This window comes from Artemia franciscana, chromosome 14, assembly GCF_032884065.1.
Source record: "Artemia franciscana chromosome 14, ASM3288406v1, whole genome shotgun sequence".
Taxonomy (NCBI): domain Eukaryota; kingdom Metazoa; phylum Arthropoda; class Branchiopoda; order Anostraca; family Artemiidae; genus Artemia; species Artemia franciscana.
The window spans coordinates 14,908,399-14,933,029 of record NC_088876.1 but is presented as its reverse complement, the minus strand read 5'-3'; the positions used below and the strand labels follow the sequence as shown (position 1 = coordinate 14,933,029).

General features: G+C 35.1%; 1 long non-coding RNA gene across 1 annotated transcript in view; it reads right to left on the bottom strand.

Annotated features, from left to right (window-relative positions):
* Positions 1 to 2,157: 2,157 nt before the first annotated feature.
* LOC136035373 (uncharacterized) overlaps positions 2,158 to 24,631 on the bottom strand; it is a 63,382-nt gene continuing 40,908 nt past the window's right edge. Inside the window, exons 3-5 of the long non-coding RNA XR_010619400.1 lie at positions 16,992 to 17,143; positions 15,039 to 15,197; positions 2,158 to 2,344 (exon numbers count right to left, since the gene is read on the bottom strand). This is a non-coding gene — a long non-coding RNA (uncharacterized LOC136035373). The remainder of the gene's footprint in view (positions 2,345 to 15,038; positions 15,198 to 16,991; positions 17,144 to 24,631) is intronic.

Sequence of the window (24,631 nt, the reverse complement as noted above, 5' to 3'; positions counted from 1 at the left end):
TCGATAAACAGGTGGTAAACAGTAGTTTAATTCGTGCAATTCATGAAGGAAACCTAGAAAGAGCAAAGGAGCTAATCAACTCTTTTGGACTGTCCTACATTCAAAAATGGTCAGATGGATACGCGCTACTTCGCCAAGCTATGATTAGCAAAAACACAGCAATTACCAAATTACTTTTAAAGCATGGCTGTGAAGTAAACATGAATGAAAGAAAAAAAAATACACTCACTATTTGCGTGAGCACATGGAATGGGGGGACATCAACTCCTCTCATCGATAATAATTTGAAATCGATCATCGATAATAAAGTGCATTGAAACGATGCTTTAGTTGCTATGTGATTTCTACAGAAATAATTATTTATAGGTTATACTGGTACCAAAAGTAAACAGGGCTTCTACCTGTAAAATCAAGTTTCAAAACAATAACCCAGCTCCCCTCTTCCAAACCAAAAGAAATAAATGATTTAAAATTAACTATACAACAATTTGAGAATTACACTCCTTGTGACCCACAAGGCCAAAGGGCTATGAATTTTTAAAATACAATCATTAGAAAGATTTGAAAAAGCTCGTTCTTGCTCACTGGACTTGCCTCGTACATTGCTCACAGCCTTTCTCAAAATGCTGTCTAGTCACCTTAACAACATATTTAATTTAATAAACAGTTGAAATTCTTACGTCAGAATCTCGAAGCAAGGCTTTATCAAAGCAAGAAAAAATAAAAGCAATGGTGATCAAGTGAATTATTTGTATTGCACTGAAAAAAAAACATGATAAATGCAACCTCAATTATTTTTGGTCAAGAGTCATTTAGAAAAAATCACTACAAAATTTTTGACATTTCAGTCACATTATCTCAACTTTAAAGAAGTTGTTTAGTTAAGATTAGTTTAACGTTAAGATTAGTTAAGTTAGTTAGTTAGTTAAGATTAGTTTAAGTTAAGATTAACGAAATTTAAAGAAAAGAGGGGACAACAAACGGCTCTACCAGTCTACCTTGGGGTTTGAGCCCCCTTCCCCCCGAAAAAATGGTTAAACTTGTATGAAGAATCTATACTATTTTCTTAAAGAATTGAGTAGGACCAATGAATCTAGAAATGAAACTTATGAAGCCTGTAATACTCCCCAAAAATGGTTAAGAATCAGATGCAAAGCGATTGATTTCAAGACCTTTGGGTTAACAAATTCTGGGACAACCGGCTTTTCTTGTGTTTTTCTAACCTCACCTGCAAGGCATTGCTTTGGCTCAAAAATCTTTCTACAGCGTATTTGTGCTCGATAATGGATTGAACTACTACCATCGGTAACTTCCGCACGTTTAAAATGTCAGGTCTAGAGGAACCTAGAGCATTAGCTACAAGTTTCAGAAAACAGGGGGAGCACCGTCAGAGCCACCCATAAACATTGAACACCATTTCAAATATTTCAAATCTCCTTCACTCCAAAATAACAGCGTCGGGTCTCGAATGCGCTAAATAGTTTTTATAAACGAATATTGGCACTGAGTTTGGAGGACTCTAAGGGACAGCAATCGGCTCTACCAGTCCACCTTGGACGGCTGAGCCCCCTTTCCAAAACAAAAAAAGGATAAAAGTTGTATAAAGAATCTATATAATTTTTTATAAAATAAAAGCTTGTATATGATGCAATTTGAAGTTATAAACCTTTGTCCCTTGCCAGAAAAATGATAACTTCCCAAATAATAAATAAGTGAAAAACCGTAATCAAACGCGACAATAAAGGAGTAGAGTAACTGAAAAAAAAAAGAAGTAAGACTGTTTTTTCCAAGAATAGACAAAATTTTCATTTCTGTTTCCAATTAAAAATTAGGAAAAGATGTTATTTTCAATTTAAACTGACATGGTGCTTTTATGCAATTCATTACAAGTTTTGGATATTTAAAAAAGTTTCTTACAACCCTTCTGGGATGAAGAGACTAAAGGCAGCTCTAGACACACTAAAAAGCTATGACTGAGAAAATGAATCTCAAATCTTTTTTCGAGAGCCTTATATACTTAACAAAACCTTCTAATATAATTTTTAGCCTCTTATCAGGGTTAACAAGACGGAAAACCCTGATATATTTGTTAAACTGGGAAAAAATCGACAACGAAGGACTTTCCAAGGAGCCTAACATGAAATACGTATCACCTGCTTGAAAAAGCTTGCGACTTTAAGAGTAACAGGTCTAAAGTTGCCCAATTCAACGGCAAAATATTCTGATGACCAACTTAATCTTTTTTCGGAAGAGCTTCCTAATCTTTGTTCTAAAGATCCTCGACGTGATAGAGAATTCGAAGCTTTGCGTAGCTGCTCCAGACTTAGGGAACTGATCTTCCGATCTAAATGCAAAAGCGTTGGTTCATCAATAATAGTCGCAATTAATATTATATCTCATATCACTATACGGGTGAATCTCCTTATATTATAACATTTTTAAATTTTGGTATTTCAACGAGACATCTTTGAAAAATACAGCGAGTAACTGAATAAATTAGCTTTAATATGGCATAAAGTGAATCATTTTATTTGAGATACCAGTGCTATGAGCCCTGCATAAGCAATCAGAGGATAAACATCTATTAAAGGATGCTTTCTCACTTTCTATATTCTTTCACAAAGAGTGTAGAGAATGACCTTTCGTTTAGGATACGACAAAATGCACTTAGGAAATTTCCAGGGGGAAAGGGGTATTAAAGATTTTTTGAAGAATCTTTATAAAAAAAAAAATATGAAACGCATGACAGACTTGTTTATATTCATTTCGTTACGTTTTTACGAGTCGGAGAAAGGTTTCGGATAGGAGGTACATACCCTTTAGCCCTCCTGGATACGGCTTGTTTTTTCCTAGCCTATTTGAATTTAACGGGAAAAGATTGTATTAATTTTCTCACAACCTCCCACATATTTACATTCTCATTAAAACAGTCTTCTCAATATTTGAACTCCACATTAATTACTCTTTTGATTACCGGATGACACATGGAAAGGTAATTACGAGTGACATAACAATTCCCCCGGAAGCCGGAACAGCTTTCCGGGATCTGAAAGGAGATTTCGATGAAGTTATAAGGTAATTTAGCATTCTTATTTTTAATATATTTGGGAAAAATTTTTAATAACGGAAATATCGTTAAAGACTGCTAACAGATCCATAAGTCTTCTTTGTGTTTGTTGAGTTGAGAGATCCCATCTAAGACAGTGTCAAATCACACAATTTAGGAGGTGTAAAATGTGTTTTGAAAATATAGTGGGGGGGGGGAATTGTCGTTCTTTTTCAAATAAAACACAAATAAAGGCATTTTCAACGAAAATATAAAAAAAATCTTGAGGGGGAGTATGGGGCGGTTCCCTTGTCCCTCCCGTAATTGATACCACTGGTCTCAGATTTCTGTTTCGCTTCTCTTCGGGTTTTTAAGAATGGTGGGCTAGGCAGTCATAGGCCCTCCAACAGTTACTAATTATTGTTGTACCTGGCACGATTCTGTCACGTATTATTCCCAACGGCGTAGCACTACTTCTATCTGGAACAGCAACCATGAATGAATTTCCAGTAGATCGCTCTATACCACCAAATACCCAAACACCATCGACAATTCGACCACGATTGTACTTAAGCTTGCCAAATTTTGCTTCATCTATCTCAACAAGTTTTCCTTTTCCCCCAAAACGAACAGTACTTGAGTGACAAGCGTAAATACAAACCTCTCTACAGAACATACTCCAATCCACTATCGTTTGTTTAGAAATACCAACATTATTGAATGCCAATTCCTCCCTTGAAGCATTAGTCTGAAGCCAAATCATCAAAAACCGAAAATTCTGTTGTAGAGTGAGGCGTGAGCGTTCCAGCCACGTTCTATGATTGATAGATTTTCTAAAATTACACTTTCTTCTTTCAAACTCAAGGCCATCACGAATGGATATACGCCTGGTTTTCTGGCAACGGAAATAAATTTCAGATTTAACGCAAGTCCGGCCACAAATTGAGCAATCTTTACTCCTCAATAACATGCCATGGTTATAATACAGTTCTAAAATTGCATCATCTGTGACAAATTGAAGTATTCCATTTAATAAATCGATTTCGCAATTATTACAGCTCATTTTCAAACAGTTGTTTATAGACTGAAAAAATGTATTGCTCTTACATACCAGTTTTGATGTTTATTAAACAAACAAAAAACAAATGTTTTAAAAGAAAGTAAGGAGCGACATTAAAAATTAAAACGAGCAGAAATTACTCCGTATATGAAAGGGGCTTTTCGTCCTCAACGCCTCGCTCTTTACGCTAAAGTTCGACTCTTTCTCTTAACTCGACTTCTTAAAAATTTAAAAAACTTTAGCGTAAAGAGCAAGGCGTTGAGGACGATTTAGAAATGTGAAAAATACCAGTTTTCAAATTTTAAGGGGTGTGTAACATTTCTAAATCTTATATACTGGTAAAACTCCAACAATTGGGAGAAGGGATTGCTGAAACACAAATATTCAATCAACGAAGTCATAGTTTGCACCAAAGGCCCTAGAATTTTGATTCTGCCCTTGCCCAACACGTGCACAATAACCCTCACCACTTCATTTTGTTTGAAAACACTTCTATTATTCAGAGGTCCTTGTCGAAATATTTGCTTGATTTTCGTCTTCATATTTTGCTACTGGCTGACAAAATTCTCATTTTCTCAACTATTTGATTTTTTTCATTAATTATGTATTTTCCTTTCCTGGTTTCTCACAAAACATTGAGCTTAAAATATTATAGGAATGTGTTGAAGCTTGTCTTAAGTTTAATATGGTTCTTTACTTTCCTTTGTAAAACTTCTTCTCTGGATAGTTGTGTTGTAATTAATGTTTATTATGGGCTTATTTTTGGTTTATTTTGATAATTTTAAATATATATTTATAAAACTATGGTATAAATTAAATAAAAAAACAATTGTTTTAAACTGAAAGTAAGGAGCAACATTAAAACTTAAAATGAACAGAAATTACTCTGCATATGAAAGGGCCTTTTCCTCCTCAACACCCCGCTCTTTACGCTAAAGTTTTTTTACTGTTTTAAAAAGTAAAGTTAACAGAAAGTGTCAAACATTAGCGTAAAAAGCAGGCGTTGAGGAGGAAAAAACCCCTTTCATAAACAGAGTAATTTCTGTATAAGCATCTATATTAAGCATCTCAGACATAAGATCTTTCTATATATCAAGTTTCATTAAGATCCGACCAGCCATTTGCAAGACAAAGATACCTCAATTTTCACGTCTTCAAAGATTTCCGGTTTCCCCATCCAGCTCCCGTCAATGTCACTGGATCTGGTCGGGATTTAAAATAAGAGCTCTGAAGCACAAGATCCTTCTAAATATTAAACTTCATTAAGATCTGATCACCCATTCGTAAGTTACAAATACATCTTTCTAATTTCTTCAAATTAACCCCCCCCCCCAAAAAAAAAACCCAAAGGGAGCGTATCCGTTACAGTTATGTCAATCACGTATTTAGGACTTGTGCTTATTTTTCCCACTAAATTTCTGTTTTGCCTCTCTTCAGGTTTCTAAGAAACATTATTGGGCCTTCTTGAAGAAATTGACTTTCTCTATGCCGTTATGATTTACAAAATAGATGTTATTGACACACATATAACATAAACCTTACCCAATTGTAGCAACGAATCATAATTTTGAGTGAGAAGCCCCTTAAAAGTTCAATGTCTTATCTGTATTACCCCTGTGAAGAGCCATTTAAAGATAAGACGTTTCAAATAGGGGGTGCGTTTAAATGCCTACATTCCATTTTGAACTATACCATAATAGGTAATTAATAAATAAAAAACAAGTTTTTTGAAATGAAAGTAAGGAGCGACATTAAAACTTAAACGAACAGAAATTACTCCTTATATGAAAGGGGCTTTTCCTCCTCGACACCCCGCTCTTTACGCTAAAGTTTTTTATTGTTTTAAAAAGTAGAGTTGCGAGAAAGAGTCAAACTTTAGCGCAAGGAGCGGGGTGTCGAGGAGGAAAAGCCCCTTTCATATAAGGAGTAATTTCTGTTCGTTTTAAGTTTTAATGTCGCTCCTTACTTTCATTTCAAAAAACTTGTTTTTTTATTTAATTTCTGAAAGTTTTTGAATTAATACATGTCTGATTTTGGCTCTCCGTACATAAATTATTAAAATGAAATTTGCTATTAATTCATTTTTTGGCTAAATGGCTTTCTTATAGTTTGGTCAGACAATTTTGAGAAATAAGGGGTGGGGAAGGAGGCCTAGTTGCCCTCCAGTTTTTTCGGTTACTTATAAAGGCAACTAGAACTTTTAATTTTTAACGAACGTTTTTATTAGTAAAAAATATACGTAACTTAAGAATTAACTTACGTAACAAACTTTTATATTCTTATATTTTTGATTATATATATGAGGGAGTTTGTCCACTCATTAATACCTCGCTCTTCACACTAAATCTTAAGTTTTGTCCCAATTCTTTAAGAATGACCCCTGAATCAGAAAGGCCGTAGAATAAATAGTTGAAATTACTAAAAATAATTTAGCATAAAGAGCGAAGTATTTATCTCCTTCTAAATACCTCGCTCTTTATGCTAAAGTATTTTTAGAACCCCTCATATGCGTAATAATCTCTGTTCGTTTTAAGTTTTAATGCTTCTCCTTACTTTCAATTGAAAAAACTTTTTCATGTTTATATTTTCATTGTTTTTTTTTAAATAGTAATGCTAGAAAATCCTGCGCCCTTTTCATTGAATTTCTCTTCCCCATGAAATATTCCTCCAAGGAAAGATCCTCCCATATAGCCCCCTCCCCTGTACCCCACACCCAAACAAAAAAATCCCCCTGAAAACGTCGGTACACTTCCCAATAACCATTACTGTATGTAAACATTGGTCAAAGTTAGTAACTTGCAGCCCCTCCTCCAGGGACTGTGGGGGGTAAGTCATCCCCAAAGACATAGTTATTATGGTTTTCAACTATGTGGAACAAAATGGCTATCTCAAAATTTTGATCCGTTGACTTTGGGAAAAAATGAGTGTGGGAGGGGGCCTAGGTGCCCTCCAATTTTTTCGGTCACTTAAAAAGGGCACTAGAACTTTTCATTTCCGTTAGAATGAGCCCTCTTGCAACACTCTAGGACCACTTGGTCGATACGATGACCCCTGGGAAAAAAAAAAAAACAAAAAAAAAACACGCACCCGTGATTAGTCTTCTGGCAAAAAATACGAAATCCCACATTTTTGTAGATTGGACCTTGAAATTTTTTCTATAGGGTTCTCTGATACGCTGAATGCGATGGTGTGATTTTCGTTACGATCCTATGACTTTTAGGGGGTGTTTCCCCCTATTTTCCAAAATAAGGCAAATTTTCTCAGGCTCGTAACTTTTGATGACAAAGACTAAATTTGATAAGACTTATATATTTGAAATCAGCATAAAAATCCAATTCTTTTGATATATCTTTTAGCATCGAAATTCCGTTTTTTAGAGTTTCGTTTACTATTGACCCGGGTCGCTCCTTACTACAGTTCGTTACCACGAACTGTTTGATAATTGTTTTTCAACACCCGTGAACTACTTATGGAATATAGTAGCTTAAAAAACAGTGAAAAGTTGAATTTTTCTAAGGTAAGCAAGGATTGACACTTTTAATAGTAATATAGGATCAAATTTGACCAAAATATAAGCTGTAATGCACAAAAAGCTGCGTTATATAGAGGATGGGGGAAGGTGTATAGTTAGGGACCTCAAAAAAACTTCCCGGGATATACTTTAGCCTGTAGACACATACCTGAAAGTTTCAATTCTCTAGCCGAACAACTTTCCGAGATAGCAAGAAGTCAATGGATTAGAATTTTACCGTATATTTCATTAGGATAATCCTAACTTAACCTCTTCAATGGGGGGGGGCTATTAGAAATAAGTAGCTAATCTCCTTCAAATTTACCAAAACAAGCTTTGAAGACAACCTAAAGTAATTAATAAACAAATTAAGATTTTTCGAATTAGCACAACGTTTAAAAATAACTGATTCCAATATCCAGGTACAGTGTAGTGGATGTGGCTGATTCTGCCAATCGCGAGTAGACAGGTTCAATCCTCTCCTGTGTCTGGGAATTTCTTTCTATCTGATCGTTAATTAATTTGTATAAATTACAATAATATTCATCTTATTAAAAAGAGTATCTCAGAGTCATATTTTGCTCTTTGTTTAAAAGGAACCTTGCTAAATATAAACAAACAAAACTAATTGTGGTTTGGCATGCTATTTTAGTTTTAGAGTTTTTTCCTTACATTTTCCCTCATAGTAAATTTGCTATTAGAATTTGGAAATGGGAGTACATTTGAGATCTGGGATGAGGTTACAATTTTAGAGTCCTCCGATGAAAAAGGTAATTTCCGCAAGATAAATTAAGAAATAAATATGAAAAATGCTTCCCTGAGAAAACTTCCAAGCGGTGCAACACAGATCATCCTCCGATCACTGCGACTCTAAAAATGGCACTAGAATTGTCAATTTACTATCAAATAAGCCCCCTTCAATGTTTCCCCAGCACCTCCTTATATATGAAATGTTCTGGTCAAAAAACCCAAAACAAAAGCAAAAAATATAATAGATTGTCCCCACATCGCCCTTTGCTTAGGCTGCGCTATTCCACTGCCTATGATGATGGTTAATTTGATAATTTCCTATTGTTTTTTATTTTGTTGATGTTATGACAAACAGAAAATTTACATCTCGAAATAAGAATTGGGGTTGTGATGCAGGTTGAGTAAAAAGAATTAAATTAAATAGTCGATTTCCCGATTTGACCATCTGGGAGGGAGTGGGGGGCCGGTTAATTCGGAAAAAAAAAAAGAAAAAATGAAGTATTTTAAACTTACGAACAGTTGATCAGATCTTAATGAAATTTGATATTTGGAAGGATATCGTATCTCAGAGCTTTTGTTTTAAATTCTGACTGGATCTGCTGACATTTGGGGGGGGGGGAGTTGGGAAGGGAAAAGCTAAAATCTTGGAAAACACTTAGAGTGGAGGGATCGTTATGAAACTTGGTGGGAAAAATAAGCACAAGTCCTGGATACAAGATTGACATAACCGGAAGGGATCCACTTTCTTTGGGGCAATTGGGGGGGGGGTAGGCTTAATTCTGAAAAATCAGAAAAAAGGAAGTATTTTTAACTTACGAACGGGTGATCTGATCTCAATTGAATTTGATGTTTAGAAGGATATCGTGTTTCGAAGCTCTTATTTTAATCCCGACCGGATCTGGTGACATTGGGGAGAGTTTGGAGGGGGGACCTAAAATCATGGACAACGCTTAGAGTGGAGGGATCGGGATCAACTTGGTGGCAAAAATAAGCAGAAGTCTTAGATACGTGATTGACACAATTGGAACGGATCTGCTCTATTTGGGGGAAGTGCGGGGGAGGGCTAATTCCAAAAAAATAAAAAATGACGTATTTTTAGCTTAAGAGTGATCAGATCTTCATGAAACTTCATATTTAGAAGGACCTCATAACTCAGATCTCGTATTTTAAATCTCAACTGAATCCAGCGTCATTGGGGGGGGGGCGACAATCTTAGAAAATTCTTAAAGCCGAGAGATCAGGATGAAACTGGATGGGAAGAATAAAAACAAGTCTAAGATATGTGACTGACATAACCGGACCGGATCCGCTTTCTTTGGTAGAGTTATGGGGGGGGGGGGTAATTCGGAAAAATGAGGTATTTGTAACTTACGAACGGGTGATCAGATCTTAATGAAATTTGATATTTAGAAGGATATTGTGCTTTAAAGCTCTTATTTTAAATTCCGACCAGATCCTGTGACATTCGGGGGAGTTGGAGGGGGAAACCAGAATTCTTGGAAAACGTGAAAATTGGGGTATTTTTATCTTACGAATAGGTGATCGGATCTTAATGAAACTTTATATATAGAAGGATCTTATGTCTCAGCTACTCCATTTTCTACTCGAATTGCATCTGGGGACAAAGGGAGTTGGAGGAGGGAAACAGAAATATGGGAAAACGCTTAGAGTGGAGAGATCGGGATGAAACTTGATGGGCAGAGTAAGCACAAGTTCTAGTTACATGATTGACATAATTGGAACGGATCCGTTCTCTTTGGAGGAGCTGGGGTGTTAATTTGAAAAAATTAGAAAAATTGAGGTATTTTTAACTTAAGAACAGGTGACCGGATTTTAACGAAATTTCATATTTAGAAGGGATTCATGTCTCAGAGGACTTCTTTCAAATCCAGACAACATCTGTTGACACTGGGAGGAGTTGGAGGGGGAAATCAGAAATCTCGGAAAACGCTTAGAGTGGAGGAATCGGGATGAATATTGTTAAGATCTGATCACGCACTCGTAATTTAAAAATACCTCATTTTTCAAATTTTTTTTCTCCCTTCAGCCCCCCCCCCCCCAGATGGTCAATTCAGGGACAACGACTTTATAAAGTCAATTTGTAAAAGGTCCCTGACTCGCCTACCTATTTACATCGACCTAGCACGTCCAGAAGCACCGAACTCGCGAAAGCACTGGACCCCCCTAATTCCCCCCAAGAGAGCGGATTTAGTCCGGTTACGTCAATCACCTATCTACGATATTTGCTTATTATACCCACCAGGTTTAATCCCGATCTCTCAACTCTAAGCGTTTTCTAAGATTTCTTGTTTCCCCCTTCAACTCCCCCAAATGTCACCAGATCTGGTCGGAATTGAAAATAAGAGTTCTGAGACATGAGTTCCTTCTAAATATAAATGTCTTTAAGATCCGATGACCCATTCGTAAGTTAAAAATACCTCATTTTTTTTAATTTTTCGAATTAACACCCCCCCCCTTAACTCCCCCAAAGAGAGCGGATTCAGTCCAGTTATGTCAGTCAACTATCTAGGACTTGTGCTTATTCTTCCCACCAAGTTTCATCCAGATTTCTCCACTCTAAACGTTTTCCAACATTTCCCGTTTCCCCCTCCAACTCCACCAATATCACCAGAAACGGTCAGGGTTTAAAATAAGGGTTCTGAGACACGGGATCCTTCTAAATATCAAATTTCATTAGGATCTGATCACCCACTCGTAGGTTAAAAATACCGCTTTTTTTTAATTTTTCCTCTCCCTCCAGCCCCCAGATGATCGAATCGGGGAAATGACTGTTATCAAGTCACTTGGTGCAGGTCCCTGACACGCCTACCAATTTTCATCGTCCTAGCACGTCCAGAAGCACCGAACTCTCCAAAGGACTAGAAATCCCCCCCAACTCCCCCAAAGAGAGTGGATCCGTTTCAATTATGTCAATTATATATCTAAAACCTGTGCTTATTCTTCCCACCAAGTTTCATACCGATCCCTCCACTCTAAGCGTCTTCCAAGATTTCCGGTTTCTAAGATTTCTTTTTCCCTCATCGAGCCCCCTATGGCCCCGGATCCAATTCAAATTTAATATGGAGCATCTGAGACATAAGATCTTTCTATATACTAAGTTTCATTAAGATCCGATCACCCATTTGTAAGATAAAGATACCTCAATTTTGACGTTTTCCAAGATTTCCAGTTTCCCTCTCCAACTCCTTCCAATATTAGCGGATCTGGTCGGGATTTAAAATGAGAGCTCTGAAGCCTAAGATCCTTCTAAACATCAAATTTCATTAAAATCTTATCATCCGTTTGTAAGTTACAAATACCTCATTTTTATAATTTTTCTGAATTACCCCCCCCCCCCCCCAACTTTTCCAATGAGAGCGGATCTGGTCCAGTTATGTCAGTAATATATCTTGGACTTGTACTTATTCTTCCACCAAGTTTCATCCTGATCTCTCCACTCTAAGCGTTTTCAAGGACTTCCGGTCCCCCCCCCCCCCCAACTTCTTCCAATGACACTGGATCCGGTCGGGACTTAAAATAAGACATCTGATTTGCAAGGTCGTTCTAAATATGAAATTTCATTAAGATCCGATCACTACTTCATAAGTTAAAAATACCTCATTTTTCCAATTTTTCAAAAAAACACCCCCAATGTCACCAGATCCGGTCGAGATTTAAATAAAAGCTTTGAGACACGATATCCTTCTAAATATCAAATTTCATTAAGATCCGATCAACCGTTCGTAAGTTGAAAATACCTCTTTTTTTCTAATTTTTCCGAATTAACCGTCCCCACCACTCCTCCCCAGATCGTCGAATCGGGGAAACGACTATTTCTATTTAATATGGTCTGGTCCTGAACCACCTGCCAAATTTCATCGTCCTCGCGGACCTGGAAGTGCCTAAACTAGCAAAACCAGGACAGACAGACCGACAGACCGACTATAATTTGCGATCGCTATATGTCACTTGGTAAATACCAAGTGGCATAAAAAACTAACAATAATAAGAGCTCTTCTTAATTCTAAATCGAACCAAATTACCAGAAAACTGGAAATCAGAATACAAATGTTAATTTTGAAGAATTTGACACAAAACTGGAGGGAAATTCGCATACAAAGAGAAAATTTCAAAAAATTGACGCAAAATTGGGGGATCAGAGACACAAACAGATAAAATGTTCGCAAGCATTCCACATTTTTGGTTAAAGCAGCATTTATTATTTTACCAGAAAAAAATCGTTTTTTACTAAGTCTTATCTCGTATATTTGGCAAATTTAGGTTGTGGTCACTAATAATGAGAGGAGGAACTATCCAAAAAATCGCAATAAAAAAAAACAACAACAAGTCATTCTCGAGAGAAAAAAAAAACTACAGAAAAGGCTTTAAAAATACTTGGATGGTGGATATCCACGTAAAAGAATCGGAAACACATACAATAAAAAACTGACAATAATAACAGCTCTACTTAATTCTACAGTAAATCGAACCAACATACCAAAACATTGGAAATTAAAACGCAAATGTCAATTTTGACGAAGTTGACAAAAAAATTGGAGGGAAATTCGCATACAAAGAGAAAATTTTAACAACTTGATGTAAAACAGGGAGAATAGAGACACAAACAGATAAAATTTCTCAAATAATCCAAATTTTTCGGTTGAAGCAGGATTTATTATTTTACAGAAAAACAATTTTTTTTTTCCAAGTCTTATCTCGTATATTTGGCAAATTTAGGTTGTGGTCACTAGTAATGAGAGACATATGATGGTGAAACGAATCTTAATATGAATTCTGTAATATATAATATAATAATTATATTAATATATAATAATTCAGTCGTCATCGACTTCGTATTGAGGAGCGTCGACTCAACTGGGTTACGCCTAAATGATCGCCTGATGAGCGACCTAGATTTTACTGACGATATTGCCATCCTCGAAACCTGCAAAACACGGTTTAAAGCGTTGCTCACGAGCATTCTACAAAAGCAGAAGATTCTGGACTCAGCGCCAGTAAAACCAAAGGCATGGCAAATAGCAATTCACCTATGAACATCAAATGTGATGATAACGATGCGGAACAAGCGGTCCATTTCAAATATCTTGGCAGCACCTCGAGAACACGGGATCTACAGCCAAAGAAGTCATCGCCCAAATTGGACAGCATAGCAGCACCTTCAACAGACTCAAAAAGGTTTGGAGGTCGAGTACTTTCTCTCTCAAGCTTAACCTCCAATTGTTCAACAGCAACATCCTGCCCGCCCTCCTCTATGCATCTGAAACATGGCATCTTAACCAAGAACAAGAGAGGACAATTCAGTCTCTTGAAAACATGTGTCTCCGTAGACTTTTCGGTATCCACTGGACTCAGAACGTAACGAACGAGCACATTAGAAACATCACAGGTCAACCATCCCTCATCGAGACCATACGAAGGCGTAGATGGAGCTACCTCGGACATGTTCTGCGCATAGATGCTTCAAGGATCCCCAAATCTACATTTTTCTGGTTACCGGAAGGTACCCGGCATAGAGGAAGACCAAAACAATACACTTCGTCGTACCTACAACAACGACTTGCGGACCCTTCACGCCTCAATACAGCCGGAGTGGGAAGATATCGTCGCAGCAACAAGTTTCAGAGACGAATGGAGACTCTTCTTGAACGCCCTGGGCGCCTCATGAGGCACAGGAAGATCTAAGGTCTAAGGTAAGGAATGAAAAAAAGAAGAAGAAAAGTTAATAGTTAAAAAGCTTGCATCTATAGCACCTTTAAAGAAGTTCTTATAGGAAGATTCTTATTTTATCCTGATACACAAATACGCCAAAGATTGACGCACAATCAGAAAATAATTAATTTAAAGGGTTTCAATAAGAGCTATTGAATGCAACTCAATAATAGCAATTATCTATTGAACGCCAAAAATTACAAAAATTAATTGCAGCAATCTTAATTCATTGCAGTAATATTCAAAGGATAATTATCAGAAAAGTTTAGATATTCACATGCGTATTGATAATTTACTCTATTAATGGTACCATGGGTATTCCTTGAAATTCAGTCTCAGGAACAGAGGTCTGGGAAAGATCAACAATTTATTTTGAGAAGGAGAGAGAGACATTTCTTTATAGATGTAGAGAGAAACATATAAATCTTGACTATATATAAACTTTGTAAAGCAAAAAGCTGGCTGTACAGCCTTACAATGGCCTTCTCTGGGCAAGATCGTCTATGGGCCTTGCCTGGAGGGTAGCTTGGAGTAGTCTTTGTCCTCTCTTCTCTCGGGAACAAGCTCGAGTCTGCGGTCCTTGCGAATGGATTACGTCATTTTCTTATAGTAATTTAATTTGTAATTAAATACAGTGTCAATAATCATAAAAAAATATCTATAGTTAATTATCGATAAAATCTATGTTTATGTTTTAATATTTTAATTATTATTAATTATCTATAATATAAATAATTATCTATAATTATAGAGAATTATCTATAAGTGTGTATACTTAATCAAATTATCTTAATTATTTTATAGAAATTTTACAAATATTTCTTTTCTACTTTGTTTATAAAAAAAAGCATGATCGACCCATGCTCCCTATGGTGTTAACTATAATATATGTTCAGGAATATGTGGACACACCCAACATAACATAAATAAGAGGTACTAACTTGTTAAGGAAATGATGTTTCTTGTAGTTCAGTGTCCTCATCTGCATAAATCAATATGATTTTCAAAGATCTTCGTAGGTATTTTTCATTGAAGTTCTGATTAGTTCCAACTAGAGAGCTCAACGACATAGTGACTTGCATTTTGACTCTGGCAAAATTCTAGCACACAAAATATAATACTTTTTTTTTGAACTTGTATAAATTTTTCTTTTTCTATATTTTTACAGATCATATCAAGCATAGCAGGTCTTACTCATTATGATGGATGTCCTACAGACGTAAAGACAAACTATATTCTAGAAAGTCGTAAGTCGTATTCTAGAAAGCCCGAGTGGTCATAAATCACCCTCGCTTCCACCTGGTAACTTCAGTGCTCGCGAATGGATCACGTTGTCTGTCATCCACAAGATATGAACTGACTAACGTACTCAACACTAAGAACATGTACAACTTTACAGATATAACCAAGAGAAGTAAATCTATCTTACTAGAAATCACGGAGTAAAATTATTGAAAGACCACATAGAATGCTAAAAAAAACTCCTCCGTTTTTGTTATAGCAAAAATATATGTTAGTTTATATTTAATAGAGACCTGTGTTTTACTATGAGCCAAATTGAAAAAAAAAATAGAGCTAGAAACTAACAAGATGTCAAACATTTTATTTTCACGGTGACTACTGGAAAAGTTAAAGAAAATCTAGCCTTGCTCCAAGCTTATTAGACTGTATTTTAACAAAATTTTAGAGCCAAGTTTATCAGAAGTACATAGTCATAGGAGGAAAACAGTTCATTAACCTTATAAACAAATTTAATCGATTTATTGACGCCGAGGGAGCCCCACACTAAAGTAGCCTCGAGGGAAAAGTCTGAAGAAAAACTGTGATAAATATACCGTTTCGATTTTTGGACTTTGAAGTTTAAAACTTGTTTTTGAAACCAAAATTAAACTACAACACCTAATTTTTGGAAAAGAAAATACAGGTTATATTTCTCGAAATAAAATATATGTTGCTAGATTTTTCACAGTAAACATTATTCCGTGCTAAAAACGACTTAAACTTAAAACAAATTTGAAAAAAAAATATTCTTAACAAGTTAATAGCATTAATAGATACACTATTTTGGAAGTATCTTTATTCTAAAACTACTGATTATCGATCCTCGAAATAAATCTCACGGTTTCAGAATAGAAGAAATCGAGCGATGCGAAATTTCATCTATTTGGCCATTTATGTAGGCTATATTTAATACATTTGTGGCTTGCAAAAAGTCCAACATTGGTCCTTTCACTATTTTCTGAAATAGTTTTTGAAAATTTAAGGCTACCTGTCGTTTAAACCAAATTTACAGAAAAACCCTACTAAGGAAGAAATTTTCTAGAAGTAGATCCCATAAACAAAAATATGAGGAATTTATATTAATTCCTATTTATTTCTATTCTTATTATTCAAAAAAATAACTCCGATTAAGAATTAAAAAATTATCAGGCACGTACTTTAATTAACATGTTTTTCGGTTAATAAAGCACAGGATGGCTAGCCCCCAACCCCCCATTGCACTTCCTGGCTGAAGGGCCAAGAAACGGAGATCAGCACCGCTGGGACGGACTGTAAAGTCTAATGCCGTATCCTTTACCTTTACCTTCGGTTAATATTGCGAATAATCTCAGGTGCATACCCACTAAACAACACGGTTTTCCCTTTGAAATTGTTGACGGTCATACGGCCGTCAGTAATAGTAAGCATTAAATACAACACTTTATTTTTGGGCAGCTGCACTGTAAAATATGCAGGATATGCCGGATATACTCCCTCACTAAAGAACTGAACAAGTCACATATACGCTAAACTTGTCAAATATTAGACACTATCCAGAAAAGTAGGAAAACAAATAAATATCTAAAAAAAAAATTTAATACATTAAAAATTTTTGAAAGTTATAAATAACTTACATTTCCAATTTCAAAATTTTGCCTCATGAGAACGTACAAAGAAGCTGATGCTTGTCATCTAAAAACACTGACACAGGAGCTACAATGCGCAGAAGCCGAAGAAATAGGTCTGCAAAAATATCTGTTTCTTCATCAAACAGAAGACTGGGATTCTAAATTCAATGAACAGAATATAACACTGACAAATATTTGGACAATCCTAATAAATAAAAACTGAACAAGTGAAGAACAACTGAAAAGAACTGAACAAGTCACATATACGCTGAACTTGTCAAATATTACTGGAACTGTAACACTGCTTTGGGAAGTTTGATAACATCTTGTTACGGGAGGGATACTCTCCTATGTTATTCAGATATCTTCTATGAGAGACGATATCTGAAAGCACGGTTTTAAATTCCCTGTCCTTATGTCTGCTTTCTCCCTATTTTTCTCCTTAGAAAAAGGGATTATTTTGCCTTACATTTCCATACAACCAACATGAAAAATAAATTGTGGAGCATCAAATTGTTATTTTTTACTTCAAATAATGATATATATATATATATATATATATACTTTCACAGTACCTAGAACACAAAAAGTTTAATCAAGTGTCATATCCGTGCTTCATCGTAAGTAGCGTTTGTCTCCCCCTTAAAGCCAATGACAGCTTTTGGTATGCTGACAGATGATGAAGTTTTATCTTTGTTTTTCAACCAGTAATTGATTCGAATAAGTGAGACTAGTGTGACATTCTTGATATTATTTTGCATGTCTGTTTTGATCAATTTCATGAGATTAAACAAATGCTGAGCTGGTACATTGCTGAAAGATAAAGAGATAAATCAGTGATATGCACTTCCGCAATTTGGGGTACTTGATTTCGTCACCGCGAGTCTTCAGACTTTATACCTTCATCCAGTACTGTTAAACTGATAGGTCTTGAACTTGGGCAGCTGCCAAATAAAGCTCAGTGACATCAGTCATTGCCTGTAACCTCCGTTCTAAGTCCGTTTTCTAGTGGCAACACTTTGCTCTTAGAACAGGAAATCTTGCAAATAGTAGCCTTAGAGATTTTGGCTTCAAATTTCTTGCATTCCTCAGTTCAACCAAAGCCAAAATTTCATAAATCTCGTCTTTGAGCTTGAAACGGTCATGTAACTACTTGATTAGGACTATATAGTATTTTCGACAAGACTGGAAGAAGAGATCAAAATTATCACTTGGCTCTTGAAAATCTACGAGTTCTTGCATTGAATTGGTTGCAGCTATTCTCACATATTTTTGGTCTATAGGCAGGTACTCACTTGACAGGTAAAGACCCATTTCGGTGAACAAATCAACACTGCGAACACAGTCCAGTTTGATGAAGCTAGACGTAATATCATTCACAAGTTTGCTGACACTTGTCCTTAGGAAGGGAAAAAGTGGAAGCTCAGATTGTAAGACCGTGTTAGCTTCGTTGGAAGGGCTGAGAGAGTAGTCAATGAATTCAAGTTACTGCTTTGTCAACTTGCTTTGTAATATTGACAAAATAAGGTTATTAGTTACAGTTGTATCGTTAAACGTGGTTTCTGTAAAATATTGAGCTAGAACAACCCAATGCTCAATAGACCTCTTAATGCAGGCCTTAAGGGACAACCAACAGGTCTGTCCTGGTGTAAGAATTGAGAGCGCTTTTCTTTCAAAGACTGAAATTCAGCCTACTTATCCCGCCTGGAAGTGCTTTTGGAAAAGTGGGCATAGGTATTTGGTGCCAAGTTTTCTATTGTCTTGGGAAGTGACAAGCATGCATAGGATGAACATAAGTGAATGAAAAGGCATGAGTATTTCACACTCATGACATCGGGCTCCATGGTTTTCGTTAGCGTTGAAGCAGGTCTATTGGCTCCAAACACGTTTTTAGTAGTATCCGCATAAAACCCAACAATATTTGGCAAGAGAATCTATTTTTTTTTTCAATGACTTGTTTGATGCAGGTAGTCAGACCCTCAACTAATCTATCAATTCACTTAACAATGTCCAACGCTTCAACATGAATTTTTTATCTTTCTCACTAAAAAATAATACTATGGTAGCTAGTTGCTTGTCAACAGTACAATCAATTATCTTATCAATTATCACCAAGAAAAAGTAGCTTTGAGGAACTCAATTAACTGGTTGTGTTACCAAAGGAAAATTCTGTCGCAAAATGTTTGTAGCTTTTTTGATTACCGAGAGTGGCTTGTGCTAGAACGTGGTCTTTTAGAAATATTTTCTAAGGAGAGGGATCAAGCTGTATGTAAGACGTTATGGCGGATTATGTTCTGCCAAAAATATGCAGATGCGCTGTTCCAGTTTGTTGGAATTGCTGCCTACAGTTAAAAGTTTTTCAATGCTGCCACTGCCAACCCTCGTCTCAATTTCATTGCATGCTTTTATATGCTGCTTGGTCAGAGCATGTCTAATCATCTCTGATTTCTCACAATATTCATATTTCAAACAGAATCTACAGTATGATACAGAAGCGTTTTACTTGACATGTGTGACACTCTTTTATCTATCCAATTTTTATAATTGGTATATGAAGCCACTTATGGACAAACTTTTGGTTGAATTCTTTCTTTTGGGAATTCTTAAAATCCTTATTTACCCTAGATTTCCCTGAAAATCCTTACTTTACCCCATTTTTCTCTTTATCCCTAAATTGAAAATAAGTGTCCCTAAATGCAGTGATTTCTTCTGAAAATAGGGTAATCTCCCTAATAGTGGAAGCCCCGGTAAAAAGCTACATCTTTTAAAAATCTAAATAAGGTAGAAATAAGCTTCGAAATACATATCAGAGGCGAATTTTCAAAGGTCGATAACTCAAGCCCTTTTTCTCAAAACCAGAAAAATTACAACCAATATTCCTAATCTATAAAGCAGGAGGCATATCTTTCGCAAAAGAAACTGTTTTTTTTTTGCAGTTTCTAAGTTCGTACTTTGGAACATAGCAAGAAAAAAACAACTTGGAGCTCCCAGTTGACCCCCCCACCTCTCCCTACAAAAAAAGAAGAAGAAAAAACATACACACACACACATGCAAACGCAGAAAACTCACATTCTAAGATACATCTATTCGGCACTACCCAAGAGCAATAGTGTTGTTCTATCACACATGCACCCCCAAGCGCTGGAATAATCTTGGCAGAAAGAAGAATGTTATTAGAATATTCTATTTCCTAATGCCTTCCTCTCACGAGTTGCCTCCCTGTGTCCTTTGTATAAATTTATGTATGTATATCGTTTCTTGTTTAATTGACTTGACTTTAATTGTCTTGACTTGACTTTAATTGTCTTGACTTGTCAAGTCAAGTCACATCCGTATAGATTATTGCATATACTTCTAAACTAGAAAGCCTCTTTTTTTGCCAAGAACCATAAAACCTGGATATGCCTACCGAGGTTATGTTGTTAGCTCTTAAAAGCTAGTAACTTAAAACAAAAAACTAATTGGAATTCCTAATTACCCCCTCCCCCCTCTACAACTTAGACAGCATGACTATCTATTTCGGAATCACACAAGAGCGAAATCACACATACATCCACATACATGCTGTTGGATCATACATACATCCCACAATACCAAAACATAATGGAAAATAGAAGAAATCAACAGAGTTTTATAACTTCCGAATAATATCCATAAAAACCCAATAAATTCTAGACGCTGCCTCTAATCTTTAACGTAATAAGCATTCCTTTTGCAAAAAGCTACGGTTTTCTTCCCCAGCAGCTTGGAACAGTAAAGAATACTTTGAATTCTTCTATGTCCCCCCAATCAAATTGAATTTCAAACTAACATGCGACTTAAAAATATACGATAAACATGCTAATGCGGGGGTTAGATATTTCAAAAAGTTATTATTGAATAAGGAAAGTTTTAGGCAGGAAAGAGAAATTATATTCAGGGCAGAATTTCTTAATTCAACTAAAATTGCCCATTTGCCTCCTTATTGCTTCAACAAAAGAATAAAACATGGTTATGCAAACTTTAAGTATTTCAGAAGGCACAGGCATTGGAGCACGTGATTTTGAAAAAATTCAAACACCTAAAGTAAAAGGCATAAAGAAGTCTGAGGTAATGCCCAAAAATGAAGTGCAGGCGAGATCAACGGCAAGAAGCCATTTGACAACCAGTAACACAACGAATACAAACGATTGTAAATGAAACCTGCGATTAAAGAAGCAACAGTGAGAATCAAAACGAGTTCCAGAAGAAAACAAATCCTATATTTGACTCCTCATGATTTAAAAAGAAAGAACATCGACTATATATACTCCCTTTTAACAAGCAACTATGCATTTATTTATAACATCTTTTTGTTTGAAATATATAGCTTTTTAGTATTTTTCCCAGTGTGGTTGCATCGAATCTAATCTGAAGCCATGACATCAAGAGAAGCTCACATTATCAGCAGTTACAAGACATACGACAACAAGAACCAATATATACAAGCCTGGCACGTGCCAGATGCTGGGACCCAGCCTCAAAATGCAGCCGGGGGCCGGGCCCGGCTGCATAATTTTTTTCTTGAAATAGGCATAGGCTACTTACATTTCTGCAAAAACAATCTAAATAGATAACAAATTTAAGGAAGAAGTCGTATTTTCTCAGGGTAGCTGTATGGAACCTATGGTGACGCCATAACACAAAGAAGAACCTCTAAAAGAGCCTATACTATGCCTTCTAAAATGCTCTCAGTAAGCATTAGTCATAGTTCAGCATAAAGTTTGGGGGGACAGGATGGTCGTAACCTCTCTCCCCCCCCATATTTAAGATAATTTCTATTCGTTTCATGTCTTATATTAGTCTTTATGTTCATTTGAAAAATAAAATTGCTTTTTAATTCGAGCTTGACAATGAATAGGACTAGCTTTTGAGAGCATTTAAATACGGTATATCCGTTAACAGTTGGATACGAAAGAACTTCTTACCTAGTCTGGCGTTTTCGTAACACAACTTCGTCTATATCATCTGCTGATCATTCACTCAATCGAACTCGTTGCCTAAAAGAAACGCATAAATAAGTTTCTAAACCAAAATGAAATGCAGCGTTAAAACAACTATTCTCGTTTCAGTGATATGCATCTGGTTTTAAGCAATTCTCTATGATACAGCTTAAAGCGAAAACTACGAAAAAAAAAATGGACAAGCTTATTAAAACAGAGGAATCTGGGGAAAAAATAAATTAAAAATATATAGCATTAAAATTAAGATATCAAAAATATGATTTAAAAGAATCTGAACAAACGGTGAAAGTTAAAGATTTATTTTCTGAAAGTATTCTTAAAAAGTCCCACGCTTAGTTGAGATTCTTTACAGTCCTATACATATAGTCCTATACATATTCAAGATTCATTCCGTTTTGAACCCACGTTTTGGTTATCAGCCCAAATATTGACAATTCAACAATATTGACATTTCAACAATATTCAACAATACCAATGTTGACGACAGTGTTCTTATGTTACTTTTATTACATTTATTTTGCTTCTGAGCTTTCTGAAACAATGAAAAGTTTGGTATTTGAGAGTTTGGTATTAGAGGTTAGCAAGGGAACTAAGGTGTTTTATTTGGTTGTTGTTTATAAGCCTCCGTCGAGTAATATTAATGAATTTTTTTATGTTACTAGAATTGCAGTTGGACATGATTAGGAGTAGAAACTTGCCTTTATCTGTATGATATGATTTCAATCTTGATCTAATGAATTTGTTTATTAATCTAGAGGCTGGCCAGTTTTTAAATATTATTTTGATTGATGGGTTGAAGTGCTACTAGGCCTAACAAAAGTTCACAAAATGGATATAAAAAGTGATCATACATAAAAATATTCTAATTCTTTATAAAGGAATGTTAGAGTAAATGTAGTTTGGAATTTTTAAATAGTGACGAACTAGATATTAATGCTAAGTTTCAAAATTGGTATTCAATCATAGATAGTTTATTCGTTGCTTGTAGTCTCGTAAAACTGGTCGTAGTGTTCGTAACTTGTCGTAGAGAAACTCCAAAGAAAGCGTGAATTACTCGAGTTCTTTTAAATGCTATTATTAGATGAAGATATTTGTTCAAAATGTGTGCGGCTTTTCTTTTTCATTGAGCCATGTTTTTTTCTTTCGAAGGAAAGCTGTGTTCTAGCAGGCAAGCAGGTAAGAGACGAGGTTAAAATTGAAACCAGAAAAAACCGGAAAGTGCTTAGCGTATGCGACAGCTATCTGGCCCATCGCCAAAGAAATTGGAGCGTTGCCTTAGCTCTTTTCTAATTAGTGATATCACACACTTGGCCGGCGGGCAAGATAATCAACTTTTGAACTAAGACAGAGATTTTTTTTCCCCTTTTATCAATAGTCCTTGATGAGCTGATCAATATATATATATATATATATATATATATATATATATATATATATTATATATATATATATATATATATATATATATATATATATATATATATATTATATATATATATATATATATATATATATATATATATATATATATATATATATATATATATATATATATATATATATATATATTATATATATATATATATATATATATATATTATATATATATATATATATATATATATATATATATATTATATATATATATATATATATATATATATATATATATATATATATATATATATATTTTATATATATATATATATATATATATATATATATATATATATATATATATATATATATATATATATATTATATATATATATATATATATATATATATATATATATATATATATATATATATATATATATATATATATATATCATGAAAAGAGAAATCACCAATGCAACAGCGCAAACACATAAAAAAAAACACATGAAAGAACATGAAATTTGCATAAGTGCCATCTCACCAATAATTAACAATATCAGATTGAAAATCTGGACCAGGGTAAAGGTCTGTCGGGGAGAAAACTAAAACATTTTCTCCACCAGCACTGGATCCAACCTGGAATAATATCATGAAAAGAGAAATCACCAATGCAACAGCACAAACACATAAAAAAAAGAGACAGAAGGAGAAAAGGAAGACTGTTTTCCTAAATTAGTGATTAATATAGACCAGCACTTGAATGAGGCCTTAACCCTACTCATCCATACAATCACATAGGTCAAACAGCATAGCCAAACACAATCAACCATAAAGAATAATCCATTGACAGGCAGCCATGTCGTCAATAACTATAAGTCGTCATTTACCAAACAATAGAAAAAATAATAAAGACAAATAATTCAGAGGCAACAACCCAACACAAGGGCTCATCAGGAGAATACACTGGCCTATAGGGGTTTCGCCACTTTAAATTCTTTACCCAGCCAAGTGTTGTGGCTACCACAGAATATCCATGGCATCCCCGTGTCAGGTATCACACCCAAAGTACATGCCTATGAAAAAAAAAAAAAAACAGCAAATGTAAAACAACCAAGTAACACCAAAGCAAGCTTATCCTGTTAATATATCCCTCTTTTTAGCAACAATAGGTAAACTAAATATGATAAAATTTACCAAATCACAAATATTAACACATTGCAAAAAAAAAATAATAATTAATGAATTAAACAATTATAGAATTCATCTTTACCATGTGGCTATTT